This window comes from Scyliorhinus torazame, chromosome 2 (assembly GCF_047496885.1).
Source record: "Scyliorhinus torazame isolate Kashiwa2021f chromosome 2, sScyTor2.1, whole genome shotgun sequence".
In the NCBI taxonomy this organism is placed as follows: Eukaryota; Metazoa; Chordata; class Chondrichthyes; order Carcharhiniformes; family Scyliorhinidae; genus Scyliorhinus; species Scyliorhinus torazame.
Window position 1 is genome coordinate 104,041,489 of NC_092708.1, and position 6,000 is coordinate 104,047,488.

Below are 6,000 nucleotides of genomic sequence, written 5' to 3' on the forward strand. Positions count from 1 at the left end.
AAATTCAAGTTTAATCAGAACAGATCCCTCGGATTACCTTAGCATTATTTGTGAATTGACCCAGAAACATGTAAAAAGCAATTTCCTTGACTTTGTAATGTTTTGAAACCAGTCCTACTTCAAATTGCTTCCATTATACATACTTCTGGGAAAACACGGGGGGGAACAAAAGATATTCTGGGTCCTCTGCGGCAGAACTTGAGTTTAGAAACATTCCGAGCAATTGTCACCAAAGCACATTTTCTGCACATAGAATCCATATGGTTTTTAATCACCTCAATTTCCATGATGTCACTCTGCTAAATTACTACCCAGGGCAGTGAAGGTGAAAGTTAACCTGCTATTTTGTACCATGATGTCTTCTTTAGTTCAGATATGTGGCAAAATAAGAAAGTAAGCACGTGCAGGGCTAGCACTGGCCTGCAGGTAATCTGAGGTTCACTCTACAGCAATGCAACAAGACGATTCCTGCACCATTGACATATCTCAAACATGTCTGGATCTAAAGTGTACAGTAAGGAGTATAAGCATTTGATTCTCTATCTTTGTTAGTCAGCTGCTTGTTTTTACTATTACACACTCTCACACATTGGTCTTCATTTAACCCTTTGTTTCCCTGCAACTTTGACAATACACTTAGCTCCCTATCATAAAAAAAATAATTTTATTTCCAAAATATGCCAAATTAGAGCAAAATTTAAAGGCAGTAATTATTTATCCATAGAGCACACAATGATCATTCTTTTCTGCTGTAAACAAAGCACGTTCTTTTCCTCAAAGGGGCTTTCTTTGCCCTGGATTATCAAATTATAAAATGTGGCATGAGTTTAATCTTTCTCTTGTTCCTTGTGGTCATTTTCAGGAAGTTGTTTAATAATTCGGCAAAACTTATGCTTTCTGATGTTTGAAGTCTTCTGAGACAAAGAAATGATGCAACTGAACTTTAATTCAAATATCACATCACATTCAAATGCCTTTTCATTATTCTGGACAATGAATGAGACCAAAAGAGGGTATTATTTTTGTGAATTTCTTTTTTAATAATGGTAAAAAAAACCTATTTTGGCAGTAATAACACAGAAATTCTGTCAGCAATTTGTTGTTTTACAACTCCAAAGTTGCACATTTTTCTGGAACAATATTTTAATAAGTTTCCAATTTTAAAATCTCAGCAGAAATGCTGATACGGTTTACCTTGATAAATTAGAAATGGTAAAATTTCAGTAACGGTGTATGGGGGTCAGCTTTGTTACTTGAGGTGATGGAATAAAAAAAACAAACAGATTTTTCTTACTGCCACATGCTTCTCCTTAATAATAAGCTTATTCTGTCCTGCATAAATCGAGGCTGAATGAAATCTCATTAAATTAGCTGACTGATGGAATAAATACACAGTCTATGCCTCGTCAGCCCATAGCAAACCAAGTAAGGGTTCCGATTTGGTAGAGTTCAGCTTATTTGCACATTCACTGCACTCCTCTCAAAGATATGTAAATTATACTGGTTAAAACTAAATGCTAAAGTCTGAACCATCAGTTTTCCAGTTCATGATCTCCACATGCGGCTGTTACAGGGATAATGTACCATACAATACAGAGTTTACTTTTAATTAACAGAAAAAATCTATTTTGTAATGAATATGAAATCTGGATTACTGCACAAAAACTCAAAGCAGTGTATTTTTATTAAAGGCTCAAGTGCTTTGCAGGAAAATAAGTAGTACAATATCATCAGAGTGACATGAATGATGTGAGTATTTATATTCTGAAAGCATGAAAATTGTTTCAGAAGATTGGCACATCACAGGCCTGTAATTTTATACATACTAAATTACAAATTAGTAATAGTATATGACAGTCATTTTGTGATGTATGATATTGCACTGCCACACTCACCTAAAATAAGTAAGGACAGCTAATTGAACAGTGCGCTGTTTATCAATGAACGGTTGTGTTCCACATGCAGCCTGTTCAATCTGTTCAATTTCATTTTAAGGCCGTGTCAACTAAATTTAAATAGATTCTCATGAAAGTAGTTTGTTGTATCTTTTGAAACATGATGTCCTATTGAATGTAAGCACAGTCAATTAAATGACGTTGAGTTTTACAGCATTTTTACTGAAGTCACAACATGGTTTAAATGAACTTTTAAAAGCTATGTTTAAGCAATGAAGTTAAATTCATTTTTAAATGTTTTGTCTTGTTCAAATGAAGGACAAATTTGCATTATTTTGTTATGTTGATTATATGTAACCCTTACAAATGACTACAGAATGGGGTTCTCATGGTCTAAAAGAGACAGGAGCAATATGGATACATGAAATATGGATATGAGTGACAGGACACAGAGGGTCGTGGTTAATTCACGTTATTTTTAGCCTGGAAGAAGGTTTTTTGGGAGTTCCTCAAGTGTTGGGTATTAGGACCCTTGCACTTGCAGACTCTGGTGTACAGGGCACAATTTAAAAATTGTGGATGGCATGAAAATTGGAAGCATTATGAACTGTGAGAAGGATAATGTCCTTTTTCAAAAGGACATAGACAGGTTGGTGGAATAGGCGTCCAAAAGTCATATGAAATTCAAGACAGAGAATTGTGAAGTGATTCATTTTGGTAGGACGAACATGGTGAGACAATACAAAATAATGGATACAATTCTAAAGGAGATGCAGAAACAGAGGGACCTGGGCGTACATGTACATCAGTCATTCATTGAAGATGACAAGGCAGATTGAGGAAGCAGCCAATAAAGTATACAGTATTGTAGGCTTTATTAATAGGGGCATAGGGTACAGGAGCAAGGAGAATATGCTGGAACACCCAGCCTGGCAGCATCTGTGGAGAAAGAAAAAAAGTTAATGGCCGGAATTCTCTGGTCATCGGAATTCTCTTTTCCCGCCTGTGGCTTTCCCGGTGACGCGGGGCGACTTCAATAGGAAACCTGATTGACAAGCGACGGGAAGAGAGAATCCCGCCATCTGTCCCCAAGAAACACATGGCCTAATATTTAGAGTCGATTATGACTCTTCAGGAGTCTCTTCACGAGTTGATTCCTGGAAAGAGAACAGCTGTGACATGTGTCTAAGCCCCTCAGATCCTGTAGCTGCAACCCATTAATTTATTTCCAGTAGTGGGCTGTGATTGACAGCTTCCACAAAACAGCTGCAGCCTTGATTCATTCATATCCCTTCACGAGTGAGTGACTCTAAGTGCTTAAACCCCAATGTTTACAAACATCAATCACATCAAAGAAAAATAAGTGCATTGCAATCACTAAGTGCATTCCAATCACTCAAGCATGTGATTGCAATGCATTTACCTCCCTTTGATATGCTGGATGTATAAACATTGTGGTTTCAGTGCTTAGGTTTACTCATCCATGAAGAACATGAATGGAGCAAGGCCCACAGCTCTTATGTGGAAGCTGTCAATCACAGTCCACTACCAGAAATGAATGGGTTGCAGCTAATGGATCTGGGGGGTTTAAACAGGTCCCAGCTGTTCTCTTTTCAGGAATGGACACATGGTGCTTCCAGATAAGTGACATAACTGTAATCCTTTAACTGCATCTGTCTGGACTGTTCTTTAGCTTACAGACAGGTGTCTTTTTTCTGACGGGCAGGTTTGTGGAGGAGGGTCTCTCTATTCAGGGGGTCCCTGTGGGGGATTCATTTAGTTAGGGGGTCTCTTTGGGGAGTTCCTTTAGTTAGGACATCCATGTGTGTGTGGGGGAGGGAGGGTCGCTTTAGGTAGGGGTCCTTGTGGGATGTCTTCCTTTAAGGGGGCCACTGTGGGGGGATCTCCCTAGTTCATGGGTCCCAGAGGGGGTCTCCCTAGTTACTGGGTCCCTCAGGGGTATCACTATTAAGGGGGTCCCTGGGGGTGTCTCCAATTTTAGGGGGTCTCTGTGGGGGAGGAATGGTGGGGGGGATTGGTAGGGGAGGGGTGGACAGGGTATGCATTTTAGGGGGGAGGACAGCCCTCGGATGGACTTTGAGGGCAACCCCCTTTTGGAATTACCCCCTTGGCCCAACGCGAGGTCCACCATGTCAGGCCCATATTTGGTGAGAACTGTGGTAAATCCCACCCATTTGATTCCCGGTCCAGATGACTGGAGGATTACACAGGGCCAGAGACCCATTTTCATCAATTGCACCCTCCCGCTGGTGCATGGGTGTGAACTCCGATCCCCCACTAGCGGGCGGACCAGAGCATAGTAGTTGTTTTGGTGCCCAGCATGAACCTCGATTCCGGCCGGATGCCCAATTCTCCACCAGGTCACGATTTGCGATCCCGGTGTCGAGAGGCGAAGAATTTAGGCCAGGGGCAAATGAAAAACATTACTGTTGTAACACTCACCTGGGCATACAGCTGCTGGCTCAGATAGAGGAAGCACCATGTGTCCATTCCTGGAACGAGTAAACCTGTAACCTCTCAATCCTTGAGCTGCAAGCCATTCATTCATTTTCATTCGTGGGCTGTGATTGAAAGCTTCCACAAACACAGGTGTCAGCCTTGCTTCATTCATCTTTTTCATGGTTCAGTAGCTCTTAAGTGCTCTGACCACAATGTTTATAAACATCAGCCACTTCAAAGAGAGTTAAATGCTGTCAGTTTCCAGTTGAGCACTTCAAAATCACTCAGGTGTGATGCGGGGTCACTGGAATGCACTCAACTCTCTTTGAAGTAGGGGTGTCCCCAATTAATGGTGTCTCTGCGGGGACCCCCTATTTAAGGAGTTTCTGTGGGGGTCCTCCTATTTAGGAGGTCTCTGTTGGGGGTCCCCTTATTTAGGGAATCTCTGGGGGGGTCTCCCTATTTATGGAGTCTCTGTGGGGCGTGACTTTATTCAGGTGTGGTGGGGGGTCCTGTGGGGATGGGGTGGGCAGAGCTGGCATTGTGCAGGGGGGAGGGTGGCCCTCAGGTAGACTTTGGGGAGTTTCCCCCTTGGCTTACCGTGAATTGGAATGGCCGGAGAATTCCAGCCATTATTTCAACCTTAATTGGAGTATTGCTTCCAGTTTGGAAAGATGTGAAGTCATTAGAGAGAGCACAGAAACAATTGACAAGAATGGCCCTGGGGATAAAGAACTTCAGTTACATTGACAAATTAGTAAGTGTCTTCCTTGGAGAAGAGATCAGATGGGATTTGACAGAGGTATCCCAAATTATGAGGGGTCTGGACAGGGTAGAAAGGGAAAACTTATTCCCACTGGTAGAATACGGGCGGTACGGTGGCACAGTGGTTAGCACGGCAGCCTCACAGCACCAGGCACCGGGGTTCGATTCCAATCTCTAGTGATTGTCTGTGTGGAATTTGAACATTCTTCCAGTGTCTGTGTGGATGTCCTCCTGGTGCTCCGGTTTCCTCCCACAGTCCAAAGATGTGCAGGTTAGATGGATTGGCCATGCTAAATTGCCCTTGGATGGGGTTACAGGGATAGGGTGGGGGGCTGGACATAGGGTCGGGGACTGGATAGGGTCGATGCAAACTCGATGGGTCAAATGACCTCCTTCTGCACTTTAGTAATTCTATGATTCTGTGTTTCTAAGGCTTGACAAGAAGAGAATTCAGATTTAAGGTAGTTGACAAAAGCAAGAAACGTTTTGATGCAATGAGCAGTTAAGTCTGGAAGGTGCTGCCTGAAATTGAGGTGAAGGCAGTAGCTTCAACCAAGACCGTCAAGAGGGATTTGAATTATTGGGTGAAATTTTCCTAAAATTGCACCAGAGTGCATGATTAGGTGAGAAAAGCCATGTGAAACTTGTTGGTTTTACAGATGCCTTTTCTTGCTTGATCAAACAGCACTTTGGGCAATTTCAGAAAGCTGGAGAGGATCACCCAGCCAGTTGCTGGGGGGGGTGGGGGGCAAACAAACAACTGCAAAGCTAGCTTTCAGAGATCTGGGCACCCATTAAATACACGTGCCCCGATATCAAAATAAAGTTAAAGGCCCCCCTCCCCCACCCTCGGACATTGGGACCACTCCCACGAACATCG